The following is a 22,795-nucleotide window of genomic DNA, read 5'->3' as shown; positions in this document are numbered from 1 at the left end:
TGGATGTTTACCATGTACTAGGTCTCAGGGCTACAGTGGTAAAGCAGAGCTTCTCAGTGTCACAGAGGACATGGTCTAAAAGGGAGATGAACACAAAACACTGACATGTAATTATAACTTTTGAGAAGTACTAGAAGAAAAAGCACAGGGTGCAATGAAGAAATCTGAAGGTGATAATAGCTTTGAGGTTGGTAAGCTACTCTCTGAGGATGAGCATAGATGATAGCTGGGGAGGAGGTGCTGAAGCTGGAGGAACAATCAAGGCAGAAAGAACTGCCTGCACAGAAAGCCGAGAGGCAGCAAGGAGCCTGGCAGGTTTGGAGGACTTGAAAAAGGCCAATGAGCACTGAGCACAGCAGGCAAGAGAAAAACGACAGAAACTGAATACAGAGAGGCAGGATAGAGTTGACCTTACAGCACCTTGTTACCTGAGGGAAGAAGACTGAATTCTCTCTGAGAACCATGAGAAGCCAGGAGAACTGTAGAACTGTTCTATCTCATTTGTTTTTATAAATTGGATATTTTCTCCCATATTATTTTTAAACTCTTTCTGTTTCTAAAATTTTCTTTAGTCCTTAATTTTTTTTTTTTTTTTTTTTTTTTTTTTTTAGAGTAGGTCTCAGGGTAACAGATTCTCTTAGTTTTACTTCATCTGAAAACATCTTGATTTCCCCTCCTTACAGTTCTATGAGAGTAAAATTTCTGTTGGGGCTACCTCAGCTTCTAGAATCTTTAGATTTACAAATACTGTAGATTTTGCCAAATTTGGGAAATTTTTAGCCATTATTTCTTCAAATACTTTTTCAGATCTACCCTCTTTCTTTCTCTCCTGGGACTCTGATGATATGAACGTTAGATCTTTTGTTATAATCTTACATGTCCTAAAGCCCTGTTCATTCTTTTCAGTCCCTTTTCTATCTATTGTTCATATTATATATGTCTATTGTTTTGTCAAGTTCATTCATTCTTTACTCTGTCTCCTCATTCTGCTCTTAAGCCAATTACTTGTTTTATTTTTTACAGTCATCGTATTGGTCAATTCTAAAATTTCCATTTGGTTTTATATCTACTATTTTTTTGCTGAGGTCTTTTTTTTGGTTCGAGTATATTCATTTTGATAATTTCTGCTTTAATCATTGTTCTTGTCATATAATTATAATATATGGATAATCTTGGCATCTGTTGATTGCCTTTTCTACTTCAAGTTGAGGTGTTCATAGTTCTTGGTGTGATGAGTGATTTTTAATTAAATCTTAAACATTTAGGGCATTAGTTATATAACTCTAAATCTTAAATTATCTGTTTTAGTAAGCTTCTTCTGACACTATGCCAGCAGAGAAAGGGGAGAGCTGTCTAATTTTCACTGTCAAGTAGGATGAAAATCCAGGTTTCCAACTCATTCTTCATCCAGATCCCAGGAATGAGGAGGCAACTTCCTACTCCTGAGCAGGATGTAGTGAGGCTCCCCACTACCCCTTCCCACAGGTGAAGACATAGCACATTAACTCTGGTCTACTGCAAAGTCCTGCCTCTCCAGCAGGCCACACCTCTGATACTACTCTAGCTGACTGTTGGGGAAGAGATCCTTATAACATCTGGCTGAGGGCACAATCTAAGTTCCCTATGCGGTGTCCACAGACACCATGGGGCTGAGAGGGAGACAGAAGTTCTCATTACTATCCAGTGATGATGACATTCCCAATTCCTCCAGCCTCTGACCTTCTGTTATACAACTCTGGCAGCAGGACTAGGGTGTCTCATCATAGCTAGCCGAGGTTGGAAGTCTCAGACCCCAATCAAACTTTACTCGCAAAGGTTACAGTGGGTCCACAATTCATTCTGTGGTGTTTGGCCAGAGTAGTGCAGTTATTACTTAAATGTTTTCTGTTTCCTGGTTCTTTGACTAGAAAGAATAAGTTCTGTTGAGGCTTTTCTCATCTTACCGGTTAGTGCTATGGGGTTTCCAGCTCCTCTACCACTGAATTAATGACATATAAGACAAAAAGAAAACCCAGGGAACATATTGCAGGTCATTTATCAATCTAAAGGTTCCTAGTCGGTCTGTAGTCTTCTCTCCACCTTTTGGAGTCTTCGTATGTTTGTTTTATATAATTATTTATGTCCACATTTTTCAGCTATACTTGATGGAAGGGATAGGGAAAAGTGCAGTTACTCCATCTTGTTATACTGACTTTTAATAGTATTTTGAGAATCAGAGATCACATGAATAATTTCCTTGTCATACATAAAAGATATAAATTTCTATAATTTTATATCCCTTCACATAACCTATGTCTTCATAACTAGAGACTGCTTTCTGAATATCCGAATTATGATTCATTTTCTATAATATTTAAAAAGATAAGAGTCTCTTAAATATTAATCACATAGTTTTGCTTTCATAAATATAAGGTTTATTTTACCAAAACCATGGTCTGATGTTTACAATTCTAAAATACTTTATCTATTAATCTAATGTTTAAGTGAATCATATTTAATAATGTTATTCAGAAAATAATTCTCAAAGTAATGATTTCCAATAAACATATTATTGTGATTTTAATAATATGTTGATAAAATTTACATTGCTTTTTATCTCTATAATTTGTGAATTTAATACTTGCTTTAAAATTTCAAGTTTGCTTTAATTATGCTGTATATACCGTAACATTAGAAAATTAATACTTCTATTCTCTATTTCATTAGGTTATCTGTATTCTTATAAGCTATCACAGAAATCTTTGTGAAGAAATAGTGGTTGTCTTAGGTTTGGTTCTTGTGGGTAGTAGTTCAATTAAACATTAAAAAAAATAAAAATTAAATCTGAAAGGAAAGAAGTTCAACCACGGATATATTAATATGCAAGTTTATACTTTGGGCAACTGGGGCTAAATAAATAGGCCTCTTGGAGGCCACATTAAACCTGTTCAGAGTTCTTCCACCCCAGGACAGGGAAAGTGGGTGTTATCTGTTCATTGATTGATCCCACCCTTTATTCATTATGAGCTAAACTTGGGGTATTAACTCTCCAGAAGCTCTTATGAAGGGAGTTTCAGATCTTGCAGAAGAAATCCATCAGCTGTAAAGGAATGGGAAGTACAAACGTGATAAGTGCAGGTCCTTGATTGTGTGTGCCACTCTGGAGTGAGTGTAAGTAAAACACTGAGTAATTAGATAAACAGCTAATATAAATGTGCATTTAAATGCTGAAGCAATCAGAACTACTTTATTAGAAGTCTTATACCTTTGATACAGAAACTACAACTTTTTTTGTTACTGGTAGATTACTGTTTAAGTTTTGAAATTTTAACAAAATAGGGTCCACGCCACCATATATTAATCCTGTCTCTAAAAAGTATGTGCTTTAAAAACAAAAACAAAAACAAAAACAAAACAGAATTTCAGCTTTGAAAGAAACCATTAAGATATCCCAATTATTTCCTTAGTTAAAAGTACTCGAAATAGTTGCTTTGAATCTCTACTTGAACAAATACTTCAAAAACATTACAATTTGTTTCACTGGGCTAATTGAAGTTATATTTAAATATTGCCTACTACATGATAATCCCCTGAATTTTGCCTGCATTATGCATACAAAAGAGGTAAATATGAAAGAGCTGAAATCAATCAGAAATGCCCTCAGATACCTAATTTTTATTTACTTGATATTTTTATTATCCATATCATCCTGTCTCCAGTCCTTTAACCACATAAACGGAAGTGCCACAATCACATTCACTGCCTGACTACAACCTTCTTCAGCCACTGTCCAGAACCTTGCCCACCCAGATCCTGTCTTTGGACAACTCTGAACTCAGTCTCTTCTCTAGCATTTCCTGTCTCTTGGTCTCTAGATTTGTTCTCCATCGCTAGTGTGCTGCTGCTACTTTGTTTTCAGCTTTGCCAAAATGGTTTTTCTTGATTTCATCACTTTAGCTTTCTCCTAGCTCGTTTTACAACTGACCGCCATTTATAAGTTTCCATATTGTTCCCTCAGATTCATGTGTATTTTTCAGAAGTTTTGGGGTTAATTAAGGTAGGGGACAAATAGTGCTTTTCATATGTCCATATGGATTTAAGCAACTTGAAGATAAGTCTCTCCTCAAGGACTTACTACTCTATTTTACCTTCTCTAGAAAAGAGATATAAAAATGTTTTCCACATTTCTGTATATATTATACCAATGAGTGTTATAACACAGGATAGTATATTTTGTTGTATTTTTTCCACTTATACACTCAAAGTTCAGGGCCCATATCCAATAGTTAAGGACCTGAAATGATACCTTCACTTCAGTTTTCAATAATCTTTGCCTCTTCATAACTATGACTCAGGTTAAAGACATATCTAAAATTCATTAATACACACATAAAAAGCATGCATACCAACATAAATGCACAGGTGCATACATTTAAAAGTATGCCCCCATTGGCTTAGCACTTTATCTGCTCAAATAGAGTTTAATACACCCTGAAACTGCTGTTTATATTACTGACTACATGCCTTGCCCTTTATTCTTTTTTTGCTCTTTTACCCAGAGGAGTCTATCGAGAGACCATGTACAGAAATATCAAATAAAGTATATCATAAAAAGGAACTCTGAGAACCTAGTGACCTGAAAAAATGTTACTTATGAAACTAATGACCTAAGAATGCCTTTAAGTCGGAGAGCATCTAGTACGGCAAAGAGACCTTCAAAGTGGACTTGTAAGCACTGATCCAGATAGAAGATTAAATAGCACAATATATTAAAAAGCATAAGGTAAAGTAAAAAAAAAAAAAAAAAAAAAAAAAAGCTGGATTTTTTTTTTTTGCCCCATACAAGTGTCTCTCTGCAACTGAGAGTCTTTTTTCTTTCCCTCTCTCCCTCCTTCCCTTCTTTCCTTCATTTTTCTTTCCTTTTCTTTTTCCTTTCTCCCATTTCTTTCTCTTCCTTTCCCTTCCCTCCCTTCCTCCTTTCCTTCTTTTTCTCTTTCTTAGACTATTTTATAGTCTCTTGTTTTGGATTTACACAACATTTTTCTATATTTGGTAAAACTGTAATAAGATATTTATATAGCAAATCAAATATTTATTCATAGGTATAAAATATGCCATCATTCAATGCTAAGTAGAGTTTTTATGGGCTTATTAGTGTAATTAATCTGAATAATAAATGACCTTTAGGTGTTTGTATGCATATAGTTCTTTACTAATTTTTTTCATAATGATTTCTAATAATAAACTTCCAAAGTAATTATTAATACCTTAATTGGCTTTTATATGTCTAATTTTGAGGATACATTACATTTTCATGTTGGCCATAGTGAATAAAACCATTGACCTTTCATTCTCTAATCAATAAAATATTGACAGGCTTTATAGCCAAGTTATATAACCAAGAGAAGATATTTACAACACTTAAAGAATAAATCAATAGATGAAGTTCTCATTAATGTTCAGAATGACAGTTTTATTTCATTTGACAGGAAAAAACAGTTGTTATGCCCTTTTTCACTTAGAATAGAGAAGCAGAAGTCAAACATGCATATGAATTTGAATATGCAATTTCTTCAATTTCTTTAGATAAAAAATAACTCTTGAACCTAAGAAATTCATTTTTAAACAAATATATCATCCCTAGTGTACAGTTCAATAAACTTCACTAGAAAATTATGGATGTACAGTTACAATTCTGAAAGGGACTGCAGGTTTATTAATACATAACTCTCAATAATCCCATATTATTACACAAATAAGTTTTCTGTTTCATAATCAACTGGTTAGTTTTCTTTCTACTTCCTGCTATAATTAAATAAATATGTTATTTATCACGCAATTTTTCTGTGCCTCTCAAAAAAGCTTTATAAAGATCTACATCAAGATTCAAAATTAAACCTAATTAGAAATCAATTTGTTTCAGATTTGCTTTCTAATTCAGGGTTGCTAGAGGAACTAAACAATATATATTTATTCCACTTCTAATTTTCATTGTCATTTTCGAGATCTAAATAATTTGTTTTTGAGGTTGTTTTTCCAATGCATTTTTGTATATTTTGATCTATTTTCATAATTTGGTATTATTTAATAGAAAACCAGTTCATATACATTGGAAAAAAAATTTGCTTGACACAGAAAACATTTCACCCATCATTCCATGTTCTCGAGTAAAACACTTTTGTTATTTTTGCATAAATGCACATGCTGTAATTATTACACATTCTGCATTTGGGATTGCATTCTAAACTTTTCTCCAGTCACAAAACAATATTCTACAATTTAACTTTGTATGATTTTATAGAATGTTATTTACCTACATGATGTTATATTTAAGAAAACTTAGATTGTTTCTAATTTTGTATTACTACAATTCATACTGTGATGAATATCCTTACAGTTTGATTTTTCTATTATTTTTACAATTCTAAATTTCTACATCAGGATTTTCTCTTTTAAGGGGTGTACATTAGTTTTAGAGTTTTCACTCGCATTTCCTCTTGATTTTCAGAAGCTTGTACCACTTCATACTACCACCAGCAGTGCCACATATTTCTTTATGTGCCTCCTTACACTGGCAAATAGATAGATAAATAGCTACAAAAATGAAACTAAATCCATCAAATTCAATAGGCAGAACAAAATAATTTAATATTATTTAATTTCATATTGTGTTGCAAGTGAGTTTAAACATTTTCATGTTTATTATTACACGCTGATTAATAATTTTTCATGTGTAAAATGCTTATTTATGTTATTTACAAAATTATTTTTTCAGGAGGTTCTCTCTCATTGTTTTTGTTAATTTTTGTCAATTATTTTTATTTAGTTAATTGTAAAATATAAATAATGCATCCATTATGTGTGATATACCAGTTTTCTTAATTTGCACTTCATCTTGTATTTTCTTATTTTTAATAAAACGTTCTTTAAATTTTATTTTATGCTTCATGCTTTTTCTCTGTCTTTTGAATGTACTTCAGGTACATAATCTTAGTTACATTTTTTAAAGGGTTATATTTTCACTCTATGGCAAAACACCAAAGAAGGGTCAAAGAAAAAATAACCAATTAACCATTTGTTTCTAACTCAGTTCTAAAGGTTAATGCAGGTTTTCATACAGTCTGCTTTAAATCTTGACCAGAAATGATAATTGAGCATGAACTTTAGCTTCTTTTCAGTGTAAGAAAGGATTGTTGAAAGAACATAAAATATTTCAGAGACACATCATTTCTGGGACAATCAATAGCTAAAGACAGCACTTAGGAATGAATAAAAAGAAATTCAAGTCATTTTATATTTCAAAACTTCAGAATCTATGAAGTAGTTATTGCTAAGAAATACCATTGATGAAGAATCATGAATTTCTGTAACTGATGTTAGAAGATATGAGCCAAGGAATCGACCTTTACTGTAGAACAATGTAACTCCTAAATTGTCTAGATCTAAACAAGAGGATCAGTTAATGCACACACACATACACACATACAGAATTAGATCAATTCAAGTACAGGATAGCTACATTTCCCATAAATTCTGGCTAAGAATTCTCCTAATCATTTATTCATTCAGAATTGAGAGGTAAAGCTACAACCATATTAGTGATGCTTAATATTGTACTTAAAGTTCAACCAGGGCAGGGGTTACTGCCATAGCATGAGTCAAAAAAGGGGATGAAGGGATAGCTATCTAGCAATTTGGGAGGACTCTAAATAGCACTTGTACACAAAGTTATTTCTATATAGAAGGGACAGACCTATTCAAGAGTTCAGCTTACAGATTATTACCATAAGGTAACCACGATTAGCAACATATGCTTAACAAATATCCAGCTTTCCATTCAATATGTTATATGGAGTTCCTTAATTATTCTTAATAGCTCTCTTATGTGCATTATATAGATGAGAAAATTGAGGCCAGGAAAGCCAAATAAAATGATTAAAGAAAATAAATAAATAAATAAATAAATAATAACTAGAATCAGATTTTCTATCCTGAGAATCAATAATCTTAACCTTGCTGATTCTTTCAAAATATTTACAAATAAGTTGCTATCATCTAAAACTATTTTTGAATTGTTTCCTTTTCTTTAAAAATTTCTCTAAGACATTTAAATTTTGTTTTTTTTTTCCACCCATAGATTATATGCATTGTACTGGGTCTGTACATACACAACTTTGAGCCCATACATCTCAGGAGAAAAATCGGGCTTTTAACATTCTAACATAATACTTTTGTCACAACCTCACTGCAAAGATCTGTCATGATAATGGCTTTTAAAATAATTTTATTTTATTTTAAAATACTATGCAAATATTATTTATTAGTACACCAGAGCTTTTATTCCCAGTGCTGGTTAGTTTTATGTGTCAACTTGACTGGGCTATAATCCCCAGTTATTCAATAAAATGTGAATCTTTGTGTTATGGTGAAGGTATTTTGCACATATGGTTAACATCTACAATCAGTTGACTTTAAAGGGGACTGTCACTTGATAATGGGGATGAGCCTCATCCAATCAACTAAAGGTCTTTAAGAACAAAGCTGAGGTTTTCCTAAGGAAAGAGAAATCCTGCCTCAAGGCTATAGCTTTAGCTCCTTTCCACAGGTAAACCTCCACACCTGCTCTATAGATTTCGGACTTTCCAGTCCTCATAATTCCTTGAAATCAATCTATGTATATGTATATGCATATGCATATGCATATACATATACATATTCATGCATATGCATATGCATATATGTATGTGTATGTCTGTCTATCTATTAATCAATATATCTATCATCTACCTCCTACTAGTTCTGTTTTTCCAGATGACCCAGACCGACACAGTCTCTAACTATATCTATATGTTTAATTGAATAGTGTTACCTTTTATATCTGCCAAAATCCAAGGCTGGTTTGAATGGAAACGATGCACAGCCATACTCTAAAATCCACTTGTTTTTTATAAATATATATTTGTATCTTTTCCTGCCTGACATTTGTGCTTTAAGTCAAAAGTACTCATGTGAAAGCAATTTTTTTTTTCTTTTTACCCGTCTTCCCTGAATTGCATAGGAGGAAGCAAACCACTACCACTCAATCTCTGACATTAATTCAACAGATACATAGTTTGATTTCAGAAGAATTATGGAAACATTCTTTCAGAAGAGAACAATGAAAAACAGCATTCTGCGTTTAACTCATTTTCCTTTTCCAAGTGGCAGTGGAGCATTGTAACAGCAAAGTAAATTGCTTCCTATTTCTATCTGCTTTATAAAACAGTGACACTGAGTGAGCTGAATCACTGAGAACACATTTGTACACAGCTAAATAAAAAAGTTTTATGTGATGGTAGAACTAGGGAGCATTATTCTGTCCTTGAATGTTTTGATGATTAATAATGCTTAGACCATTGATTTGCACACAAGTGGGTCACATTTAGGGAATGGTCAGGAAGCTCAGTGTTTAATTTAACAGGTTTCTATGAAGGGAATCTTTACACAGATGTGACCTGGATTAAAAGACACAGCAAGGTATGGATGTACAATAGAGCACTAGTGACAGGCCTTGTGGCTAAAGTCAAAGGACATTATTTAATCCTCACAGAGAGTTCAAAGCCATAGAAGCAGAGATGTCCAATATGAATTCCAACCACAGAATACTACCATTGCTCAAACTGAGAAAAGGCGAAACAGAGGTTGTTAGGAATAATAAATACCTTCTCCTCTCCAGACCTCTGGTTTCCTCTTAATACCACTGACCAAATATAATCAGAGACCAGAAATCAAGAGAACATGGATAATGCCATGTGTTGGAGTAAGCCTTCTTGAGCACAGAATAGGGCAAGAAATGGTGAAGAATAGCATTTTAAGGAAAGTGGCAAACCCATATCGTTAGCATGTATACAAGCTGACTGGCAGGTACTTAACTAAGTCTAGGCTGTTTAATGGTATGATATTAAGTACAAAGATTATTTCTTAGTCATTGGGATGCAAATATTTATATGTAAAAATATAAATAGAATAAATCAATGAATATATAATAGTGATAATGATTATGACTATCATAATGATATCAATGCTTTTCAATATTGAATGACCATTATTTTCTACTGGGTACTATACTATGTATTTAGTATACATTTTTATAATTCTCACTAGTCTGCAAGATAGATGTTATTAGATTTACTTTACTTTTGATATAACTAGGTTTCAGAAATGTTAACTAAGCTGCCTAAGTTTACCCAGGTAGTAAGTTAGTACCAGTATCCTTCACTGGGGTTTGAGAGTTAAAATATCAACATTATTTATGTCATTGTGTTTGGCTTCCAGGTATGTAAGTAGTTAAAAAAAAAAAGAAAAGACAAGACTGATGACCCAGAGTAGTATCCAAAGTTGCATGACAGTGATTTCAGTGACTGTTAATCAATTTTAATTGAGCTCTTCTCTTGAAACTTGAATGAAAGCTATGAAAAACTCTGTAACAGCTCATCCCTGGCAATAGTTCATAATAAAAAGTTTACAAAACAGCATATAATTTCAGAGAATTTACAGAAATTAAACTCTATCCATAAATTCTTTGTAGGAGAGAATGCAGAGACTATAGAGAAATATCAAAAACTTATTCAATGAATTAGTAAAGCAAAGCCATCCAGCCCCTCAGGTCCTGATGACAGGATAAGACCCTGAAAGTATACTTACTCCAATCACTATCTGTTACCATCCACAGACTTTTGAGATAAAATACAGATCTGTTCTTTCCAAGTTCCTTTTTCATTTTACCAAAACTTATTTAGTGTATCTTACTCTGCTTATGCTGCTATAACGAATTATCATAAACTGAGTTTTAACAAACTTTTATTTCTCACAGTTTTGGAGGCTGGGAAGTCCAGACTAAGGTGTCAACAAATTTAGTTTGGGGTGAGAGCCCACTTCCTAGTTTGAGAGAGCCATCTTCATGTATCTGTACATGTCAGAGAACAGAAAGACCATCTTTCTTCTATCTTTCCTTACAAAGTCACTAATCCCATTATGAAATCTCCATCCTCATGATCTAATTACCTCCTAAAGTTCCCACCTTCAAATACCATCACATTGGGGTTTAGGCTTCAAAATATAAATTTTGTAATGACACAAAGATTCAGTCCATAATATGTGGTCCCTGAAGTTCAAAGAAATTTCAAATGATCATGTTATAAAAGAAATACACAGGATGTTGAGATAGGGAATATGAACAGAGGCCTTGTTTAGAAAGGGTGATCAGATAAATCAATGAATGCAGAGATGATTTTTAAGTTGGAATAGAAGAATAAAAGTAGATAAGCAAAGGGCTAGGTTAAACATTTCAAAATGAAGAAAACAGTAAATCCCTTAAGCAGGAAACATTCGCCATATTTAAGAAAAAGGCGAAAATGGAATGAAACAGATTGAGTGAAGGAGCTATTGCCATGGGATTAGGATGAGAAAAGGGAGATTCAGAGGGCATTCTTGGTTATTGCAAAGCTATGCAGAATGATATAAAATATGACTCTTTTCTTTTTAAAGATCACCCTTCTCCTCTATGCTAAGTAGGTTTTAGAGAGGTAAGTAGGTTTTAGAGATAATTTAAGAAGTCATTGAAATAACTATATAAGAAATGATTGTGGCTTTAATAGAGCTGAAGAAGTGAGAATGGAGAAAAGAGAATGCACATCAGATACATTTTACAGCTAGAATGTAAAGGATTTACCAAAGTTGGATATAGGAAGTAAGAAAAAGAAATAAGTGAATTTATGACCCCTGAGTGTTTGGCTTTAGTATTTGGTGGAAAGTGATGCCATTTACTAAATTAGTAACAGGCTTAATACAAAACGATAATTAAGTCTCCAATTTTGCACACGATAAGTTTGAAATGATTAAGTGAAATGTCAAGTAAAATTTTGAATACATCAGTCTGAGGTTCAGAGGAATTGTTTTGGCTTGAAATATAATTTTGAAAGTAATCAATAAACAGATGGCCATAAGATTCAGTGAGCACTGCATATAAAATAAAAAGGCAATATCCCAGACATAATTTGAAGAAACTCTAATATTTAGAGGTTTGACATCATTTATTAAAGGAGTGGCCAATAAATTAGGGAGAAAATGAAGAGAGCATATTATCAAAAAAGTTGATATGAAATGTTAAGAAGGAGCTTATAAAAGGGAGGATGGATAAATATATAAAGTAATAGTGAGAGATCAAATGATATTAGGATAGCAAGATTTCTTTATGGTGGGAAATATACAGGTCATCAAAGGCCTAGGTGAACAGCTTTTGTGGACTGTGGTGATTAGCAATTTTAAGGAGAGCAAGTAGAAAGAAATGAGTTGTTTAGACAATCAATTCTCAGAGTTCTGCTATTAAAAAAGGGAACAAAAAAATGGGTTCCTAGCTAGAAAGAAGTGTAGACTAAGTTGCTTTTTAAAAAATTATTTAAGTTGAAACAGAATAGGAAATTGAATTATAAAGACAACAATGCTCCAAATGAAAATAATTTTCAAAAAGTGATGATACAAAGGAGAAAGAAAATAAGCAAAAGAAGATGTTCTTGAGAAGAAAAATGAAGATAGTCTCTGGATGTCAAAGCTAAAATACATATAAAGGACCTCCACTGTTTTCTGACCAAATAATTCATTTTATAGACCAACAGTCATAATTAATTTCTCAAAACATAGAATAAAACAGAGGGGGAAAAAAATTCATACCCTGAATCAAGATATACATGTGCAGTCTTCATTTTATTTTTACTATTGTCCTCTGAGTTATAGAAACTTCTGCTTCCATAAAGTTCACATTAGAAATAGAAATTATCAATGAAATGCCTCAGTTTACATAAAGAAATGCTTAATTAGAGAATAATATAATTTCTTTGAAAAGCTATTGAAAGTGTGGGGACTATAATTTTTAAAAGCCTCACAAAGAATACTGACAAGATCTCCAGGTAGGGATGGATATTCAAATTGGGAAGAAGATTTTGTAAACTGTTTCTTATACTCCGGACTTGTGTATTCAGTTGTATGTTTGACATCTAGTAGGATGTCTAATAAGCATACGAAAATTAACCTTCAAAAACTAATACTTGACTTTCCATTCCTTACCCTTAACTAGTTTCTCCCTCATTACTCCTCATTTCTGTAAATGGCAACAATAATTCATCCAGTTGAGTAAGCCGAAACTCTAGGAGTTATCTTTGGCCCCTATTCTCTTTCCTGCCCTTACTGATTGAATACCTTATCAAGTTGTATTGTCTCCAAATCAAACATTACACACACACACACACACACACACACACACTTAGAATCTGTCCAATTCTATTCTTATCATTTATAACCAACTCTAAGCCATTCATATCTTTTGCCTAATATAATGGAATAACCTCTACTTGCTTTTTACCTTTGTTTGTTATCCATCCTACACAAAGAATCATAGTGACCTTTTAAAATCAGCTCAGAATGAACCAACTCCCTGCTGTAAACTCTCTAATGCTTTTTCATCACTCTTAGCCCAGAAGGCCTCTGAACAAATCTCCTATCTCATTTCCTACCCCTTTGTCTCTCATTTACTACCCTTCAGTCACACTGACCTTTTGGTTCCTGGAATCAGGTACTTACCCAAGTCTTCCCTCTGCTTAAAGGGCTCTTCCTTCAAATCTGAGTTTCTGTCTTCTTGCCATTATGATCTCAATAAATTTCATCCTCAGCTGAAAAGAAAAGTTAACAAAATAACCCAAGATGAGATAGCACTATGAAATAGTATTGTCAATCTGTTCAATAATTAGAAAAGTTTTCTACTCACTAATTGTTGCTCTCATAAAAATAAGCAATGGTTAAGAGCTACTATGGAAAGTGATGACAGAGATATTTGATTCCTTAAGCTAATATAGGAAAATAAGAATTGTGTAAAAAATGATTTTCAAATTAAATAAGATCGTCTAAGTCCCTATGATTTAATCATGTTACTCATGTTATTTTATAAGATTTCTTAATTTTAGTCATTGAGTACAATAAATGAGTTTTATTAATGTATGTGAATATACCGTTTTTTTATGGTCATTTTATGTGATTTTTACACTGTAACTTCTCTACCTTTTCAAGTGAAATAGCTGATAGCCTATGATTATCACTATGCAAAGTTTTAGCACTTAACAGCTTAAAATCTCAATTAATTTTATCAGCAGGATTTTACTAATACTTGGGCAAGTTAAAAACTGAAGAGATAACATACAATTACATATTGTAAAGGTTTAGCAAGACTCTAAAATAATTTTTCTAACACCGTTCACCACTAACTATATTTTTAATGCCTTCCACATAAACAAAAGAATCAGCCTTTAAACTTATCCTCAACGGACCTCGGGAAATGACAATCCACTGTATTACTGAAAAACAGTTTGCTTCTGGTTATTTTCATCCTTTGGTCAAAATGCTATCAGTTACAAAGTCTTAAATCCAGGCTAATCCTTTTTTCATATGACAGCAAACATTTAAATAAGTTGCTATGTTCAACTTCATTGTTTTTTTTTCAACATTGTATTCACTTAATACACATTTATTTTTCATCTATTATATAACAGACATTGAATTAGAGAACTATGATACAGAAGTGAACAAGACAGTCCTGGTGTCTGCCATTACAAAGATGACATATTGCATATGGCATAATTTTGCATTTCTTTACAAAGCTGGTTTCCTATATTTGCTTCTGTAAGTGCAATCAAATAAATCACACACGTACACACCCCTAAACATGATTCAATACAACAGAAGAATATGATCCCATCCTTTTTATCCCCCAACCATGGTCCAATTTACAGCTTAATGTTGACTATTTCTTACACTATGGTATAATAGTTTATTCTTAAGTCATATGTCACTTTCCATACATCATATAGAAAATATGTATAATACATTCCTATCAGAATATTTCAATTATGAGTTTCATTCTATCATAGTTAGTGATATATATTCATGGTTATGTTTATGTTGTTTGCATTTGAATCTCAAGACTACTTTCTTTATTATTGTATTTTTTAATTAGAAAATAGGCATGTGAGCCCATATCAACCACAGCTTTTTTTTTTTTTTTTCCCCATCATAAATTACTAAGCAAACTTGGGAGCATTTTTTTTCTTTTTGCCTTAACTCAATAACATTTACCATGTATTAGGGACTGTGGTACTTGTGTAATCAGCAGTGGCGAACCAAAGAAACATGATTACTGCTATGATTCCTGGATTTTTAGTGGGAGATACAGAGTTTACAAATTATAGACAATAATGATAAGTTTTGTGTGAAGGGAACTAACAGAGTAATGATGGAGAATAGGGGAAAGAAATCAACTTAAAGTTGATGGTCAAAGGAGATTCTCAGAATAAGAATTCTTAGAAGCCATTAATAGAAAAAGTGGAGAAAAAGTGATCCAAGCGGATAAGATCCAGGTATCTGAGGTGTGAAAGACCTCCTTGTCTTTCAGCAACCAAAACAACACATAACTAAAGAACTGAGGATGGGTAAAATTATGGAAAGAGACGAGGCTGCAGAAGCAGGCAGGAGATAGATTCTGCCTGTTCTACTTGATATTCTCCACACAAGGAGATTCCAATCTTATCCAGTGTTTTTCTCCTTTTTTCCTTCCTTCTCCATATTACCTTAAACTTATCTGCATTTAGTCAGCTGATTATCTTTCATCTATTGATCTTAACCATCTATCTAATCTATTTATCATCTATTATCAATCCTGGGTTGTTTTAACTGTGATCATGAAGTATATCCTGAAATTCAAACATAGACAAAAGTTCACTTTCCTTATGACTATTTTTATTTCATCTAAAATCCAAAATATTTGTCAGATAAAACAATGGAAAAATTATCCTGCATGATCTTTTTTTTTTTTTTCCTGGCTCCCTGTCATGTCGTTTATTCCTCTCTCTCTGTTTTTCTTTTTCTCTCTCTCCTTACATTTGGGACATCCGAAAAGCCTCAGTTTACCCTAAGAATATGCCATGATCTTGCTTTTAGAAAGCCAGCATGCATTCTAACAGGACATATAGAATCTCTAAATCGCACTTGGTTACTATCTTAACCATAAACAGGAAAGCATCTGGCACTAAAACGAGTACATAGTTCCCAGAGCCAGCAAACATTTTCTCATTCTTCAATACTTTCTCTCTATAAAATATGAGTTTATAGTCTATCAGATATTATTTGTTGCACAGCTTCCAGTAACACAGAATTTCCTTTTTTCTTCCCCCATTCTGCATCCACATTCTGTATATTTTTTTGTTTGTAAATTATTTGAATCTGTTTCTGAATATCTATCTGTTCAAAAGTTTACACATCATACTTACTTTTGACATTATTTCCCATAAACGTACAGATGGACATTACCCAAGACTTTATTTTCTCTTAAATAAGTGGTAACTTGCTTTCATTTATCAAACATATACTTGGCTCTGGTAGAAGAGTAGATTTAACACACTCCCTCTTTGCTATTAAAACAGCTTCCCAGATTCCATATCTCTTAGTTAGGTCTGAAATGTCACATTAGAGTACAATTCTTTGTGGCTTCCTCTTAAAATAATTTCAGTTTACTCCCTTAGCAAATTGCTGCCAAACTGATGACTTCCCTGTTTACTACTGGATACTGAGAACATTGAATACTGAAAATGTGTTTTTAGCCCTTTAATCATCTCACAATCTCCTATTTTATTATATAAGCAGAGGAGGACTTTTTCCTTAGTCTATTGTCAAAGAAGTACCTCTACTAGTAATAGGACATTTTCTTCTTCCACCATCAAACAGGATATAATACATGCCCCCCTCCCCCCAAAAAAAGACCTCTAAGCTTTGGAAATTTCATTTTAAAACTATACTTAGAATAGAAAATCTAGTGAGCCTTAAGTAACTCTCTCTTTGATGATTTAACCTGCGAATTGTCAATGATCCTGTTTTAATTCATAGAATTAGTACTATAAATAAAAGCATCCATAAATAACATGGATCCTAAAAAGAAATTCACATATATTGACTTGACCTTAATATGAATGTCATAAATCATCATATTAATCACAGCATTTGCAACTATGTAATGTTTTCTATCCCATGGATATGTGAAACTTGTGGCAAAAAGCTGAACCTCACTTTTAACTACTCATCTCACAAGTGTATATGCTTCATGACAGCAAAGCCTTGGACTCATATTCCTGAGGAATATATTTAAAGCTCACCCAACTGTTACTAAGTTTTTTTCAGTATTTATAAATACATATGTGTAAACCCACATAGTCAATGTGTGAAAATAAATTTATATATAAGCCTATTTCTCAGTAATAGAATGTATGTATATAAATTGCACCTGTGTCAGTTTATTTAACTAGTAACAAATGTCCCTAGATTGAAGAGTAGTACGATCAACTTTAAATGAAAGTACATTTTGCCTCTGCCTCTGTCAGTTGTGGACATCTAAACTCTTCGGCGTCTTTATAAACCTGTGCCTCAGTGTCTGTTTCAGCCTGAGGCAGTACCAGGATGCTGTTACAGAGAGAAGCTTTGAGAAGTGGTAGACTTGGCTTTATTTGCTCCAAGTAACTTGAGAGGAAAAATGTTGGCTTAGAAAGCAAACTTGCTATTCTGCAAAAAGTCTGTTTTAAACATAAATTTAACTATAAATAGATTAAAGATGGGATTGTTTTTTCACCCCAAACCTTGCTCTCAAGCTTGGTTTCTCAGCGTTTTTAGGGCAAGTTCAACCTTAGTCATGGCCTTTTTAGAAGATACTTCTGGTAAGCTAGGAATTCAAATTCAGTTGCCAAATCTAGTTAATTCTATGGCATTTGATAATGAAGAATTTGTTCTCTTCTGTGTCTTACACAGCAAAACATAGTGTTTGCATCTGTTTCTGAGTGAAAGCAGAACAATGAACACCCGATTGCTGATAGTGTTCAAAGTTAATTTGCATGATTGCTTGTTAAAAAGATTGAGAAGAAATCCTTGCACTGGGTAGGAGGAGTTGGACTATAGGTGATCACAAAGGTCCTTTCTAATTTCAAGATTCTACAAGTCTGCAGAACTACTTGCAAGCAAATGAAGACCAAAGTACATCAAAGTAGGGCTATTTCAATAAGATATTACGGTTTAAGATTATTCTCAAGAAAACTGATTCAGAAAAGCATCTAAGGACAGGGCACAGTATATCTATTATATGATAGAACCTAAAGCTGAGACACACATTTCAATTAATTACCTGGCAAACGCCTTTGGACTTAGAATTACAATGGCAATTTTTTCCAACATTTTCTATTGTTTTCAATATGCCTTATTGCAATAAGTTCTCAAACTTTTTGATTCTTAAGTGTGTATTGATTTATTTTGCACATACATGTTAAAATAAAAGGTTTTTTTTCCAGAAATCATGGAATAGCTTGTGTTATATTAAATTTACAAATAACAATTTCAAACTCTTGGCGGGGAAAAAACCCAGAACACCTTTTTAAGGCCCTGGAAAATGACCAGAATGAGATGCAAAGAGACACTGGAAATATAAGGAGGGAAACTACCCCAAGTGTTATTCTTGTTCATTGGCTTTTTTTTTTTTCTGTAAGGAGTCCATATTTAATGCTGTACAAGACTACTAGAATTCAAATAGAAACCTCATCTTATTTCTTTGAGAAGTAAAGAAAGACCTTAAAAATTATCAGAGTGCTGAAATTGAGTGGAAAAATTCTGGAAAAGAATATGGCACATATTGGGAACTCTAAAATTTGCATATAGCATACTATCGAAATTTTGCATTGAGCCTTTGACTGTATGTGTGTGTTGAGGAGACTTATAAGTACTATAGAAAGCATCAGCTACAAAGTTGAAATTGCTGAGCAGAGATTTAAGTTTATACCTAGTGCAGAAGAGACTAAATTTGAGTCTGAGACTTGTCAAATTTAAGCAATTGGTGAACACCTCAGGCTTTACATTGACTTTTAGAGTAAAGACTGTGTCCAAAATAATTTTTTTCTAGGACTAAGAGTAAAATCAAGTACACCTGTACTAGCAAAGTAGAGAACACAAAGATTCTCTGAATTCAAAGGGGTCTGCTATTATATTATTACTTTCTAGGGAAAAAAAAAACTCACTTCAGAAATTGTGTATGTATTATCTAAAATAGATCATCCATAATTTCCAGTGCATAATCAAAAGTTGCTTGACGTGTAAGTAAACAGGACAATAAATCTCAAAAACAAGAAAAATGGGCGGTTAGTAAAAAAAAAGGGGGGGGGCTCAGGTTGACCCATATATTGTAAACACGGAAAGGGGCTTCATGCAATTAAATAAATGTGTCAAGCACTTAAGACAATGCCTAATGAATAAATGGTTGGAAAATCCCAATATGAAAGAAACACTACTAAAAAAATCAAATAAAAATTTTAAAACTGAAAATTATATTTGAAATAAAAAAACATTGGATATAATAACAGTAAAGTGAAAATTAAGGAAAAATAAAATGTCAGTAAATTTGAAGACAAATTGATAGCTCTTATTCACTCAGAAGAGAGAAAAAAACAAAGTTCTAAAAAAAGGACTACGGAGGCAATATTTCTGTGATTGAAGAGAAAGTAACTAATAAATAACACTCTTGAGGATATCAACCGTATACTTGGTTTTAAAAAATACATATCCGAGGGTAAAAAAAGCAGGAAGCATTTGGAGGAAACTTAATACTTGGAGGAAGCAACCAGGTATGCGGTAACATCCCAGATTCCCAGATTCCTGCCTGCCTCCCTGCCTCCCTTCCTTCCTTCCTTCCTTCCTTCCTTCCTTCCTTCCTTCCTTCCTTCCTTCCTTCCTTCCTTCCTAATTTCCGTCCTTCCATCCCTCCATCCCTCCATCCCTCCTTTCCTGTTTTTCCACTGACAGGAATAACCAAGACAGGGATTTGGGGTAGCTAAAACTCTTAACAGAACAACCAATACATTTTTGGAAAAAGAAATCTGGACTTCTAAAACTTTCAAAGAAAAAGAAGGAAATTAGAAGTAGAAAGTCATGGAAAAGTAATGCAAATCAGATGATCAGTTCTGCCTAGGTATCTGAATGAACCCTGAACTAGGCATTAACAGATTAAAGCAATCTGAACTAACATATGAGCTAACACTCACCATAGGCAAAAACAGAGTTTCCTGTTTGTGTCCACACCAGTTAATTTTCTACAAAAACAAACAGGAAAATCAACATTTTATGGGAGAATATAAAATAATTGACAGTTGCTACAATGTCTAACAGATACAATCTTAATTACTAAACACATACAGAACCAAGAAAATACCATCCATCTCAAGGGAAAAGGTAATCAAACAACATATGTCAACCATGAGAATAATCTGATGATGGAACTGTCAAGCAAGGATTGTAATGAAGACGTTATAACTATAATCAATGCAGTATAGTACACATATAATAAATGAAAAGAGAGGTAATCTCAAAAGAGAAATTAAATTATAAAAGAATCAAATAAATATTTTAAAACTATAATAAGTATATGGAAAAATTGATTTAACAATGGAATAAAAATTACAAAAAAAAGAAGTCAATGAGCTTAAAGATAGAATAAACAGAAAGTTCCAAACTGCAGAACAATATAAAAAGAAAAATTCAAATTCTTGGAAAAGCATTCTGTACAATAGCCAAGATATGGAAGCAATCTAGGTCTCCATTCACACATAAAAGGCTAAAGAAAATGTGGCATATATCCACAATGAAATATTACTCAGTACTATATAATTATTAAATTTTGTCATTTGAAGCAACATGGGTTATGCTAAGTCAGGTAGAGGAAAAAAATACTGTATGGTTTTATTTACATGTAAAACCTTAAAAAGCAAGACAAATGAACAAACAAAACAAAACAGTAACAGACTCAGAAACAGAGACAAAAAGGATGGTGGCCAAAGGAGGGAGCTAGATGAGTGAAAAAGATGAAGAGGAATATAATCAGTAATACTATGATTAGTTTGCACTGTGACAGATGATTACTATAATTACTAGGGTGATTGCACTGTAAGGTATAAAAATGTTGAATCACTATATTGCATGCTTGAAGCTAATAAAGCTAATATAATATTGTATATTAACCATACTTAAAAAAAATCCTTGGTAATTAGTGGGACAACATAAATGGAATTAGCTTATAAGTAATCAAAGTCTTAGTGAAGGGAAACATAGAATGAAAAAATAATTTAAAGACATAACTACAAACACTCCCAAAATTTTATTTATTTACATATATATATAAAATTAAATGAAAACAGATGGAATTAAAAAGAAGAAAATCATGGTTATTGCATCAAAATAAAAGTGCTAAAAACTAAAATGACAAAAAATTTTTGAAAGCAGACAGAAAAATATTAGACATTAAGTATAAGAAAAAATAATTCTTATTATCCTTATGGACTTCTCGTTAGAAAATTAAAAAGCCAGAAGTCAGTGACAATATATTTTACATGCTGAAAGGATAAAATAAAACATCTATACCTATATGCAGCAAAAATACCTTTCAAGAATGAAGGCAATATTAGATTTTCAGATAGAAAAATAATTTATTGGTACCAGATTAACATTCTGGGAAATGAGAGAACTGTTTTAAGATGAAAGAAAAACACATCAGCAGGAAACATAGATGTTCAAGAACTAAAGATGATTAGTCATAGAAATGGTAATTTATTTATTTATTTTTTAGGGGCAAACTTTCGTCGACCTCACAGATTGCAAGGACCTTGTTAGTTTAGAATCCCTTTTATTTTTATTTATTTTTATATCCATAGCACCTAAGTGGTCTCCCATCCAAGTATTAACCAGGCCTGACCCTGCTTACCTTCCAAGATCAGATAGGATTGGGCTTGTTCAGGGTGGCATGGCCATAGACAGAAATGGTACATTTTAAAGCCTATTTTCCTTCTTATATTTTAAAACACATATGACGTTAATGGCAAAATTTAGAACACTGTCTGTATAAAACAACTGAATAAAAGACAATAGAATCTATGTTTACAAAGTTTCTATATATTATGTGAAATTTTATGTTAACTATTAATAGAAAATAAAATTAAAGGATGCATATTGTAATCCCTAGAATAATCAATAAAAATAATGCAGAGGCATATCTAAAAGCAAATAAATTAAAACTATTAATAATCTAAAAATTCTTTAAAGAGACAGAAGTTACAAAGAAAAAAACAAAACTGACAAACGAAAACAAATAATAAGATGCTACAACCTAAATCTAACCATATCAATAATTACATTAAATGTTAACTTTAAACATTTTAATTAAAAGTTTGAAACAATAATAATAGATAAAAAAAACAAAAGCAATTTCCTAGTGTTTGGATAGGTGTGGACAATAGTAGGTATGTAGTAATTTGCAATCTCCTATCATTTCCAAAACTGCAAAATAACTGGGTATAAAGAGAAAAGTCAACATATCAAAACAGTGTGGTCCCATACACTTCTGCCTCACATCCACTCTGCCTGAACTATTTTTGTGAGCACAGACAGAGGAGGAAAACAATAAAGAGAAGACAAAACAAAGTAGGGATGTGAGTAAAGGAGCTTAAAGAGGAATTGGAGGAATGAACAAAAAGATCAAAACTTTCCTAAACTTGAAAATTCTCAAAATATGATGAGACAATCAGAGCATGGTATGTAGGGAAACTTTTTACAAAGGGTCAAAAGCTTCATACAAATAGACTACTTTGTGATTAAAAAGACATTGCCTTATAAAAGGCCCTGATTCCAATTTAAAGGGAAAGAATCAGGTGAAAGATGCAAG

The 22,795-nt window shown here is 32.6% G+C and overlaps 1 pseudogene; it reads left to right on the top strand.

Moving 5' to 3' along the window:
* Positions 1–209: 209 nt before the first annotated feature.
* The window catches only part of LOC107505432, a 47,465-nt pseudogene continuing 24,879 nt past the window's right edge, over positions 210–22,795 (top strand).

The sequence above is a fragment of the Rousettus aegyptiacus genome, unplaced genomic scaffold (genome assembly GCF_014176215.1).
Source record: "Rousettus aegyptiacus isolate mRouAeg1 unplaced genomic scaffold, mRouAeg1.p scaffold_m13_p_1, whole genome shotgun sequence".
NCBI classification, from domain to species: domain Eukaryota; kingdom Metazoa; phylum Chordata; class Mammalia; order Chiroptera; family Pteropodidae; genus Rousettus; species Rousettus aegyptiacus.
Note: the sequence above shows the minus strand (reverse complement) of the source record. Positions and strands in the feature narration are given on the sequence as shown.